The sequence below is a fragment of the Caloenas nicobarica genome, chromosome 2 (assembly GCF_036013445.1).
Source record: "Caloenas nicobarica isolate bCalNic1 chromosome 2, bCalNic1.hap1, whole genome shotgun sequence".
Lineage (NCBI taxonomy): Eukaryota > Metazoa > Chordata > Aves > Columbiformes > Columbidae > Caloenas > Caloenas nicobarica.
This window is the reverse complement of record NC_088246.1, coordinates 55,549,169-55,561,607: the sequence shown is the minus strand read 5'-3', so window position 1 is coordinate 55,561,607 and position 12,439 is coordinate 55,549,169. Positions and strand designations below refer to the sequence as shown.

At 39.0% G+C, this 12,439-nt stretch overlaps 1 protein-coding gene across 3 annotated transcripts in view; it reads right to left on the bottom strand.

Moving 5' to 3' along the window:
* Window positions 1-12,439, bottom strand: part of POU6F2 (POU class 6 homeobox 2) — a 311,291-nt gene that overhangs the window by 164,600 nt on the left and 134,252 nt on the right. The gene's annotated exons all lie outside the window — the stretch shown is intronic.

The following is a 12,439-nucleotide window of genomic DNA, read 5'->3' as shown; positions in this document are numbered from 1 at the left end:
CAGATTGCTTTCATTTGTTCTTGGTACTTGAGAAACTCAGCACTAAACCCTGAATGACAAATACTCCAACACAGCAACCTGGTGTGGTAGGAGAAAGAAGGGTTGTATCTTTTCTTGGAACGCAAAGGCATTGTAACCCTTTTTAATGGCATGACCCCAGATCACTGAAGTCTAATGAAATGATGAAGTGCAAGGGAAAAGAGAAGAATGGGTGCTTCCTAAGACTCTTTCCTTATCTGAACCCACATACAAGCCTTGCCCCTTCACTCTCTGTTCCTCTGCTTACCTGCATATACAGAGTTACGACGTCTCCCTCCACCTTTGGGATTGTCCTTCTGCCTCTGAAGTTCCCTTCCGTGCTGTTTTGCACCACTCTTATCGCAGCTCTTAGCAAGACAGTACAGCTTTGAATCCCAAGTTCTTGAAGCACTCTGACATTGGGATTCTAGCTTGGGGGTGATGGAGAGGGTGTCAGTTTAAATAAGGCTGAGTGCTCATGACAATTGAAAGCAGTTCTGCGCTAAGTGGGGCTCTTTCTCATAATGCAATATGTCAGTGCTGACCACTGAAATGGGGGAAGGGAAAGGCTCTTGAGCAGTCTCTGTAAATAGGGTCTTGCCAAACCATTTGCAGGTTATAGCCAGCCAAACCTTGAGGGGCTTCACATCGGGTTTTTTAAAACCCAAACTCTCAAATGTCAACGGGGCCTCAAGCATCACATCTAATGTGAATTTGCCTCACTAGAAGTGAGAGTTGAGGGCCTCTGGATTTGGCTCTGTGCTGGAATATCACAACCACCACTTAGAGCTGACCACTTACTTGTGACAGTGATGTGGAGTTGCTTCAGATGTGAAAAGGTGTGGGGAAAAATGTTTACTTTGCTTCCTGATATAGAGAAAAACCATCATGTAAGAAGGAAGCTATCTGCAACAGTTTAGTATCCAAAACCACGTCTATTAATAGTCACTGGAATCTTTATGGAGTAGGGATTACTATGAAGACAACTTGTATACTCCTCTAACGAGACTTTTAAAGTTAACTACTTTATCTTTAACTAAATAAAATAGTGGTTGGGTTATCTGACCAATCAGTAAAAGGCCCACAAAAATATTGAACATGGGAGATGCCTGAGAGTTGGTTCAGTTGAGTGGCTAGCTTACTTTTTTTTTTCCTTTCCCATTTGCCTGACCAACTAAGGGCCAGAAGGCTGTGTTTCTGGAGTTTGCCTCACTTGTCTTTATATTTTTCCACTCATATTTCTTTTAGTGGCTTTTCGTTCCATCAGCAATGGACTAGCAAATGCCTCTAATGATCAAGAGGTGAGCAACCAAAAAGGAATCCCAATTACTGTGGCCAGAAAGCATGTTAGACACTTGAATGTTTTTCCATTAACTAGATCCTCTAAATCTTTACATTACATTGTGAAATTCTTCTCGGAAGGAGTTTCTATTCCACAGCCTGTTGGACAGAGGCTCCTGGATGAAGGAGCTAGCCGAAGCTTAAAAGGGGCAGTAGAAAGAAGTATATGCGCATGCTCTTAGTTACAAGCTGGGATGTGAAAAAGAAAATATCTGAAGGTATATTAGAAAGAAAATGAAAGGAAAGACTTCTTATGAAAACCATGCACTCTCCTGAGAGTCTTTTCAACCACCCATGTTTTCATGTAATTCTAAGATAAGAAAACTAACATCTGTACAGAAAACACGATGCTTGGAAAGCCTGTTTCCACCACGAACCCCACACTAGCAAATGCAGATCACAGCTTCAAGATTTAGATGTCTAGGTGCCCATTTCAATGCCCATCAATAGATTTGTATACACACAACATTCAGGCCTTCAATTTTCAGGATTTTGTCTACAATTATTAAACAGAAAGTTACAGGTGCTGGTGGCTAAAATCAGAGCTGCCAAGTTAAATTTAACTCCCCAAGCGCTGATGGCAGAATTATTTATTGCATAAGCCACAAACTCCTGCAACCTGGGCACTCAGTGCTCTAACAGAAGTCTCTACCTGAATAACTTTGCTCTGAATCATCAGCAATGAGGATTTGTTTTCATTGCATGTACACCAGTCACCAATTACTTCTTCTGAAGCACTGCTACAGGTTTAACACCACATCAACCTTAGCAAGTGATTTGCTGCAGTATGAGAGGATCACTAGATGGAGGCAGTTGCTTCTGAGTCCCTTTCTTTCCCTCTACTTGCACTTGCGGGGTTTTTACTTTGGACTGTGTTTACTTTGGTATCTTGCACTGAATGTATGGGTCTTGAAGCTCTCCAAAGGGCCAGCTGTTGGTTTGGGGCTTGGTATCTCCACCTGGCTCCAGAATTCAGTTGGTGTGCATCTGGAGTGGGGCCCCTAGTTTAGTTTCCTCCAAAAGAAATCTGTTCGACACACATCAAGCTACCATAAGGAAAATGGTGAAAACAGAGGGATTAATTTCAAATGTGCTCTACTTCTCTAAAGCAAAATACTTCAGTAGGTACAGCCTGCTATACAGTAAGATTTATTTTATGAACAGTGGCTTGCCTCCTGCCTTCCTACACCACTTCAACAAAATTTTTTCCCTTATTAATACCAGTAAGCTTAGCTTTCTCAGCCCCAGTTTCTAACCTTCGTCATGCCATTTATGAAATGATCAGATCAGGAGACAACGAGAATGCAAGTGGAATGTGACCGTGTATAAATTGCTCTGTATTGGAAATCTCATCCCATTCTGTTATTTACTTTTCTCCAAGTAAGATAATTGTATTTGTATAGGTAAAGGTATAGATATAGATTAGATGTTACATTACAAAGCCACAAGGGTTCCCGATCTTGTTAACATGATGGTTGTCATAGTTTGTTTTGTTTTGCATGAGCAAGAGCTCATTACTGAGAACCCTTGTCATTCACATCGACTTGTGTCTTCTTAATGGAGCATTTCTGAAATGAATCGCAGGACATACACATTTCAATTTAAATTGTACCTTGGAGTTTTGCTTCCACTGAAGTCCATGGGGCTTCAGGACAAAGGGAGCTTTATAGCTTGTGTTTTTACAGGCACACCCTAGTCTCTTGTTCAGTGTGCTTTTAAAGAAGGCCGATAGTGATTTTCAAATCATTTTGCTTTCAGGCATTACTTCAGCTGGTCTATTTGGCTACCTTCTGTACTAGGTTACTTGCACAGTTACACTCTCCTAGGCTCAAAAGATGTTACAGTTCTTTGTATTCCTTGCAGTGCAGTAGGACGCCACGATGTAAATACACAAGCCTTACCCTGTCTCAGTTAGCAAGAATGGGTACAGTTTGCCATGCAGAAGAGGTGAACTAAAAACAAGTCTCACTGCTGGGGAGGGTAATAGCAGCACTGCTTTTGCATCAATCCCCTGCCAGGCAATCCATAGACTGACACTGACGCTTGCTCTGGAGGGAGTCACTTACCCTCCAAGCTAGAGGTAAGAAGCCAGATAAGCAGTAGCCTGTAAAAAGGGATTAAAAGAAGAGAGAAAACCAGGGGGAAAGATTAAGATAATTTACCCTCGTATATTGTATCCATCATAAATCCCATTGTCAGTATCTATTGTTCAAGTACCTGACAAACTTCTGTTTCTATCCCCTCCATAAAAGCCTCCATCATATGGAAAGTTGTGTACCTTTCATGGTTTTATAATAAACTGGAAGTGAGTAACAGTGCGATATCAAAGGAAATAAAACTCCAGTTGCTGTTGCTGCTGGGGTTGCCTTCTGAATGTGGCTTATACAATATTTCATCTGTGCTGACACCTTTCACTCTCAATTATTTGGCTGCTGTCAAAACAAATCAATCATATTATAGCACTGTGTCTTCATGTTACCATTCCACTGCAAGTTAGCTGCATTAGCTTTTAAATATATAGAAGTATAAAATTTATCTCTATTATTTATTTAATACAACTTTCTCCCTTGTGAGTTATCTCGCAAACATAGCAAACTCAAATTATCTGATGTCGAATGTTGAATATATATAAATACCACTAAGAAATTTTAAAATAATAGCACTCATGGGAACATAAATGCATAAAGACACACTTGCTAAGTCTTACACTTACGAACAATTATATTCTTCTGACAAACAGAACAAATAGTATATGATTTTAATTTTGGTTGCAACTGGCCAAGGTGCTCATCTTAGATGAATGTAATTTCATAAGACATAACTTCGAACTACCACTCCTGCTAAAGCAGAATAAAACAAAGATATAAAGAACTGATTTTGTTACCAGTAAAATGAACAGGGGGAAAAAAAGCTGGGACTGAATATTTTTTAAAGATGCTACAGTGCTGGAAGGGGACTTGATTTCCTTTACAGTTCACAAGCATTGATTTGGGAAAGGAAAAGCTAAATCTCAAAGAGAAAATTTGAAAGTGATTGCTCTGTTCATATTGCTAGACTTACAGTTTTCAGCAAACATGTAGAAAATTCTGTTTTGAAAGGTTTCATCCTTTAAAAAATAAACAAAATAAAAGAAACAACTTTCAGGTTGCCAATAAGTGCATTTCCTGAAAATGTACTACTATAATTTCCTTGCTTTTTAGACAGAGTTTGTGTCCTGTTACAACTGTATCTTCTAAAATATGGACCCCAAATATACTGGGAAAATTACAACAGGTTTATCACCTCCAGACATTTACCTCTTCTTCACTTATTACTGCTGATGTAATGGGAAATCAGCTGCACAGTACAAAATATATCAAAGAATATCTGGATTATGAATAACTTTAAAAAAACAAGCTGATATATAAAGGATGGACAGTAACAGAACTCGATGAGGAAAGGGACGAGAGACTGAAATGGGACCTGAGAAACAGAAAGGGAAAGATATTCAAAGATCAGATTATCTGAATCAAAAAAATCTGCATTGACTTGAATAATCATGGAATGAAATGAGAAACTTGTCTTTATGCTGAAGATTTATTTTTAGCATTACATGATTTATCGTAACAAAACGTAACTGGGTAAAAGAAAAGTCTGTGAGATATGTCAAACCTACAGTTGATTGAGTTTAATAGCAATATTATGTTAAAATAAAAAAGAAAAAAAACCTATAGCAGGCAATAGTCTAAAAACCCATATTGGGTTGGATCTCACTAACATTGATGGAAACTTCCAATCCTTCTTTAGGCTGGAAAAGGTCACTGCAGGTCCCTAATAAAGAAAATTCACCTTATTATTGCAGCTACTGAAAAAGAGCCTGGCCTCTTTTAGGTCTATGAACCAGGACAAGACTTAAGAATTTAGGATATCTAGCAAAGATGTAGCTGTGCCTGAGAAGCTCACGGCATCTAATAGTAGTGATTTAAGCCACTTTGTAGGAAAGCATAGCACTAACATTCCACACGTGCATTTACAGGTGGGGAGTTGCCGAAAACGTGCATGAATTGTCTGCCATCACACGGGACATCTCGGGGGGAGCGCAGTGCAGAACACGGCTCTCACGTCTGCGTTGTTTGCTACATTTGTCAGAGCAACAGGCTTGTAAAAACAAAGCAGTCAAGGAATGAAAGCAGCTTCAGGGATCAGCGGCAAAATGAGACTGAGGCCTGCAGATCTCCATAAGTACAGATTTCTACCCAAAGGACATAAAATTGCATAGAGGTCTGGGGATGAGAAAAATCAAGGAAATTTCACTTTCATCATTTCTGATGTTACCAGACAGGTTCTGTTCCCGTTTCTAGAGCAATCGCAGTGACAGATAGAATTTTTGTCTTAAGAAAAAAAAAAGGGGGCGTGGGGAGGTAAATGCTGTAAAATGTTTCAAGATGCATTAATTAAGATTTTAATACGAAAGTCATAAGATACCTCCTGAAGTTTCCATGATAATTAGGAAAAAAAAAAAATATATATATATGAGATCTCCATAAAAAGGTGTACAGTTCTGTGGTACAGAACCACATAGACTTTAAAAAAATTCATTTTAAAAACTGGCTCCCAGGCGGTTATTTTCTATGTTCCATGCATTCAGAATTCACACTATTAAAAACACCCGGAAACCCAGTTGGTCAATAAAGACTTTGTTGCTTTTATGAGTCCTTAAATATATATGTGCCTGATTACAATCTCCCTGGTCTATGAGAACACAAGTTTGTATTCAGGGAGTTTTTAAAACATGAATCATAGGGATTTTTTGAATACGAACACCATGGAAAAACAAAGGAAATTAAACCACAAAGACTATAAATGTCTGACTTAAATCTACTAAGGCAAGGAAATTAAGAGTGAAGGCTGCAAATCCACCCTGGTAATCCTTCTACAACTCACTCTATTGCAGTAAATAGTCTTGGATCAGCATATGGCAGCATATGAGTCCCATATGCATATACCATATAGATGTACCTATCTATTTGCATGCGATCTAGATGTCCCTACCTATTTGCATGTGACCAGGTATGTAACATGCACGCTGCAATGCAGAGGTGAAGAACGGAATGACAAACACTAGCTGGGATTTTAACTTGCATTTGCAATTTCTTGGCTTTTGTAAGATTACAGTAAATTAAATGCTTAACATTATTGGAATGAGTTTTCTCTACATTAATTTAAATTGTCACGGTCTAAATTCAAGAAGAAGATTAAAGACTCCTGGAAACAGGTGCAAAGATATACTTTAAAAGCAGCATTAAAATGCATCCATGTTCTGGTTGACAGAAATTTCGTTTATAATCCTGCACACAGCATATTCCTGCCAGGAGCAGGATTGGTCTAAGTTAGGGCTGACTAAAGGGGTACATTCCCAGAAATGCCCAGGTCTTGCATACTAGTCAAGCCCCAACTCCTAGCCCTAGTGGTCATGTCTGCTAGAGGGTAGTTAACCAAGAGGGTTTTGGTGGAAACTTTGAGGAGGTGTAAACTACTTCTGTCTTTCCCATCTGTTTCTTAGCATACAAGTCTGGAAACTCAGACTTTGCCAAAACTTGGCCCACAAAGTTTAAGTAGGTGTGAACACTTCGATTTCAGAATTAATTTGATCTACATCACATCATTACTCCTCACTGATGTTCCATAACCCTAAGCCGTGAAAAAATATGCATGTCTGAGGTCTATTTTGGGTGTGAGTCAACAACAGAGCACACATGCATTAAGACTACTGCATTTTAATGCCTTTGACGGTAGGCCTTTAACTTATGGGGCAGAAAATCCAAACAACAAATAGCCAACACACCGGGAGTGATCAATAAACAACTAGTAACTAATAAAGCCCTGAACCTTTCACATTCCCTCTGTGAAGGCAGCAATTTGCCACTAAACAAGATGAGCAATTAACATGGGGCCACAGCATACCCAAAGGAGAAGCCTTGTATGGTGGAGAAAAACAAACAAACAAAAAAACAACCAATCAGCCCAGTAAGGTTCTTTCTGTGCTGCCTTCAGAAAAGCAGTTTTTGCCCTTTCTCCCACAGCACGTTAGGCCTCCCAGACAGTACATTTCTTGAGAGACCAGACAGAGACACAAAACCTTCTGTTAATATCCATCCCATCTTTAGGGATCTCTGCCTATGACTTCAGTTCCCCTACAACACGGTTCAGCTGGGATACAGCTGTTAGCCTAAGGAAACCTGCTGTGGCGGCTGCTAAGCCATAGGTGCTCTGTGCATGCCACCGAGTGCTTCAGGATGCACAAACTTCTCCTATTTCTTTCCACGCGCTAAAGTAGTGAGGTTAGTCTTAGGGGGTGGCTGAGCCCTTCTTTGTCTAAGTGAACCCTTCACAGAGGCTGCGTTATGTGCAGCATTTATACAGCGATAGGGGAGGTATATTTGGTTTGAGGGCTTCGTGGAAATTGCTAGCGAGTGCAGTTCCTTTTCTTGGTTCTTGTCATTCTTGTTCTGGTTATGTTAGTACACTGCAGAAGTACCTGGGAATAAACTATTCCTCTAAGTGAAACATCATTTTGATTATTACTGACATTGGTGCTCATTAAAATACATAAGCGAAACACTGCCTTTCTGTAGAGTCTGAAAGCTATTTCATGTTACTTGAAGGGGAATACAAATGAATAGGGACTGCATCACTTCAGTAAAAAGTGGAAAATGTTCTAAAATACTGGAATTTGGACTCTAGATCAGTAAGCAATTGAGGTTTGTAGTTTACTTTTCTGTCTCTTTTTTGTTTTTCATCTCTCTGATTTCTGATTTTTAAGGTATGTGTACATGAGAGAACGGAGACAGAGCGTGTTTACTTTATCTGTTGCACAATTAATGACACAGATGAAACAAGATCTAATAAATGTAAACAATATTTTTTTTCCCCTTTTTGTTAACATTGTCTTTACCCAACATTCATTTGACTGATCTCCACATAAAAAAGCCTCTTTAATTTTTTTTTTTTTTTACCATAACTGTCTGGTTTTACCCATATCAGTACATTTTAATGGCTGTCTCCTAGCTCTCGAGATGCTTAATACGTTTCCCCCTCCATTGTATTGCAGCTAAAATATGACCTGCTGCTGTTTAAATAATAAATTTAATGATTCCACATTTTCAGCCATGCAAGGCTTCCTTTCAGCACTGAAGCCTTTCACTAACGATTTGGGGAGATAGTTTGTTCTCATTTCTTTCAGAACTCTAAGACTGAGAAACTCTGGTTTGGAAATAAATTATTGACATCCACTTTAGAAACCGTACAATGTGTAGTGGAAATAAAATACGTAAAGTTTCAGTGCCATGAGGCCAGAATCTCCAACTTGTTGATTTCTTTCAAGGTTCAAGCATCATTCAAGCTTCATATCAGTGTAGATATCTAAAATACTGTTGTGCCAGTGCCATGTGACGTAATATATTTGGGCTAACCCTCTGCAGAGAGACTATCAAATTGTTATCCATGGTGCATGAGCGGTCAGCAGTGAGCTGGTAGGTAACACCGTGCGAGTTTCTTCTCATTTCAACCATGTATACTACATGGAAAGGACAGTTAAAATACATTAACTTTTTAGTCAAAACTCCTTTGGCTGTGATGGAAAAGTGAATGGAGAGGACAGCCCTTAGCTACTCTTCAGCACTGGAATACCTACCCATTTCTCAGTGATTTCAACGTGAAAATAATAGGGATAAACCTTATATTAAGAAAACAAGACAGAACAAATTCGGCCCACCAAAAAGGTATCTTTCTGTTCAGATATACAGAAATATTACATTGAGACATAAAAATCAGATAGGCTTAAGGAGATAATGTGTTTCCACGAATATCAGCTCGGAGGCGTTCCCGAATACTCTGAGATTAAGCAACTTCAAGTCCCGTGCTGAGACACTTGAGGACAAATGCAATCAAAAAAAGAACACACTCCCTCCAAAACGTAGAGAAACCTGACCTGGCAAAGGAGATACAGAAACTGAAACTGTTCACCACAGAGAAAAGTTTCCTGAAGACAGAATGCTGAATATTGACGAACACCACTTTGGATCATAAAAGGAAAGCTGGCAGAGTGTCTTCTGCATTAAGTTATTAAGGACAGGCCAAGAAGCAACAGACTAATAGCAATGACAGGCAACACACTGTCCTGTAGAGCACCTGCCTCACTTCTTCCCTTCTCACAATTTTACCGTTCCTGCTGTGGCACCTCCAAATTTTTTGCTGGTTAGAAAAGCATTGGCTGTGTTTCAGCTGTAATTCTAAGAAATGGTGATGGGAAAACAGGTGGGTAAATTTCTTGGGACAACAGCTTTCTTGGATGTGAGCCACCTTCAGTGGCTCACAGTAAAAAGTTATGGTTGTTAATTTTATCGTTTTCTTCAAAGAACTGTTGGTGAAAAGCCAAAGTTCCATAGGTGAATCTGTGTTATATTCAAGGATTTCTGTTTACTCTAAAGCAGATGGCTCTGTTCTGCCACCAACCCTCTGGCATCTCCGTAAATTGCATTCTTTGCATATTCCTTGTGCACATGAAATTTGCTTAATGGGAGACAGGTAAAACATATTTTTATAAGTTTCACAGCAAGAATTCACACATTCACCTTCCTTCTGTTTATGCACATCTGACTTATTTGTTCAGGGAACAGATGTGGCATAGCAGTGTGTATGGCAAATGACAAAGTGTAACAAACAGAAAATAGTCAAGTACATGTCAAGAAAAGTTGCTTTAAAAGAGGCTTAGTCTAAACCTCTTTTCACTTACAGCAACAAAATTCCTATTGACCTAGTGGTAGATCAGGACCATATAGCAACTGAACAATTGAACACAAATACATTTGGAAAAAAAATCTTATTTATAAGTAACTGACAACTGAAGAATATGTAATTTCACTGAATAAGTTATACTGTGTGAGTAATTTCCATATCATTAATCACTGCATTTTACCCATCTTGAATTTTTAAAGAAACTCGTGTTTTCTTGTTTTAAATAGCATATCTCCTCTGTGTTTCCTATCACTGAATGTTTTTTTCTCTGTCTACAAGCAAAGATTTTCATTGTTTTATCCTGTCACTCTGAGTTCTCACACATCACCTTGAACCACACCTGAAAGTCCCTGAGAAGAAAATCAGTTGAAAGCATATGTGGATCACACAAAATGTAGTGGGATTACTCCCTTAATCAACGTTTAGTATGAATTCAAGTACACTGTTAGATCAGAACTTTTCTGAATTCAAATATTATTCAAAAAGTCTTCAGGGTGTCTTTTGAGTTACAAAGCTGGGGTAGTTTGTGATGAAGAGGTTTAAAAGTTTACTGATGAGAGAAGAAAAAGAAGACAGGAGATATCCAAGATCACAGGAGCTGTGGACATATATGCTTGACTGCGCTGGGAATTCAGGGACAGAAGATGTGACAACAACAGGAGTAATAAGACAAGTTAGAAAATAGCATGAAAACACGTCCCTCAGTTGTCTAGGCTGACCATGCCACAGTGAGACTTATAGAGACGGAAGTTGCTGAATACGGGCTGATTTCACCCAAAGGGTGGGAATTACCAAAACTGTGTTGAAACATGGGTTTCTATGAGTACACCTACAAAAGTGCTGGCTGCAAACCAGTACACATATTCCATGATTATCTTTCAAATAACCACAAAAAAACCAAAACAAAACACAAACCCCAACAACAACAACAACCACCAACACACACAGGGATTAGAAATCAATCAGGTTCAATGGAACTGATGATACCACACAGCTAAAGAGGTTCTCTAGAAACTCTCACCTGACTCCTACCTTCACTCATGCATGCACTGGGCAGTAAGTGATATAGGAAGCAGTAGAAGCTTAGAGCTGTGATTCAGGGCTCTTAAGAGCTATCTTGACCAAGTTACTTCATTTCCTCGTGTATCAGTTTCACTTCCAAATAGTGAGGACAGTGGCACTTGCTTAGAGGATCAGGAGGGAAGGGCAGAGACGACAAACACCAACACAACTAAGTGAATTCATGGGTTCTGTTCCTTTCATCTACTTTATGGAAGATGTGATTGCATCCATAGACAAGGAACTGCACCTGATGCTCCAGCAAGTCCCTATTTGATTCCATGCTCCTATTTACCAGTAAAGATTATAGAGGAAAGCTTTTCATCTGGTAAGGTCATTGCTTGCAAAATTTATTGGCAGCAGAGTTACATCTTTCAGCCAGCAATTAGACACCCATGGCTAATCCAAAAACCAAAGGTTGCTTGGCTTAATCCCTACCCTCCAGCTTTGCAACATGGGGTGAATAAATGACGTAAGAACTGCACGAGCTTATGTTTATTTATAATACTACATACCCAGCAACTATAACCTGAAGCACTCCAGGGTGGAAGGATACATTTTTATAATGCCTGTTTCTTCATTAAGATTTCATCACCCACCTACGCTAAAAACCCACTTCCCCTTCACTTTGTTATATCTGCTTTTACCCGCTCCTGTTCTTGCATTATTTTTTTAATCTCCAGTTCCCTACTTTACATGCACTCTCAAATTTTAAACAAGTAAAATTTGTGCATTAGTGTGTCCTTTTCATCTATGATTTATGAATGACAGGTTCTTTGGTGCAGCTTAATGGTATGAGAGAGACATTATTTTAAACATTAAAGTGAAAACCATTTACAACTATGATAAGAGAGGTCTGTTGACATTAAACTTTAAAACATGCACAAGGTAAAGGCAAGTAGCTGCTCCAACAGGTGAGAGTACTATGCATGTGGTTTGTAAGGGAGTTTGTTCAACACACGAGCTGTCTCTTCCTTTTCTCTGTTTCACAACCTGTAGGATTTGGTGCTTCAAACAATTCATTTGGTAATCAGCAGACATCAGAGCTTAATAACTAAAAGTAACTAGGGTGCAGTGCAGAGCATTAATTTTAAAAAATCATCCTTCCATTCAAGGAAAACTTTTCCTACCATTTCCATCAGCCAGAAATAAAAATAAATAAATACATAAATTGAAAGAGCTAAAGCTTTATTTTGATACTTCCTGCTCGCACCTTTATCACTTTCACACTGGACAATCACTTCTT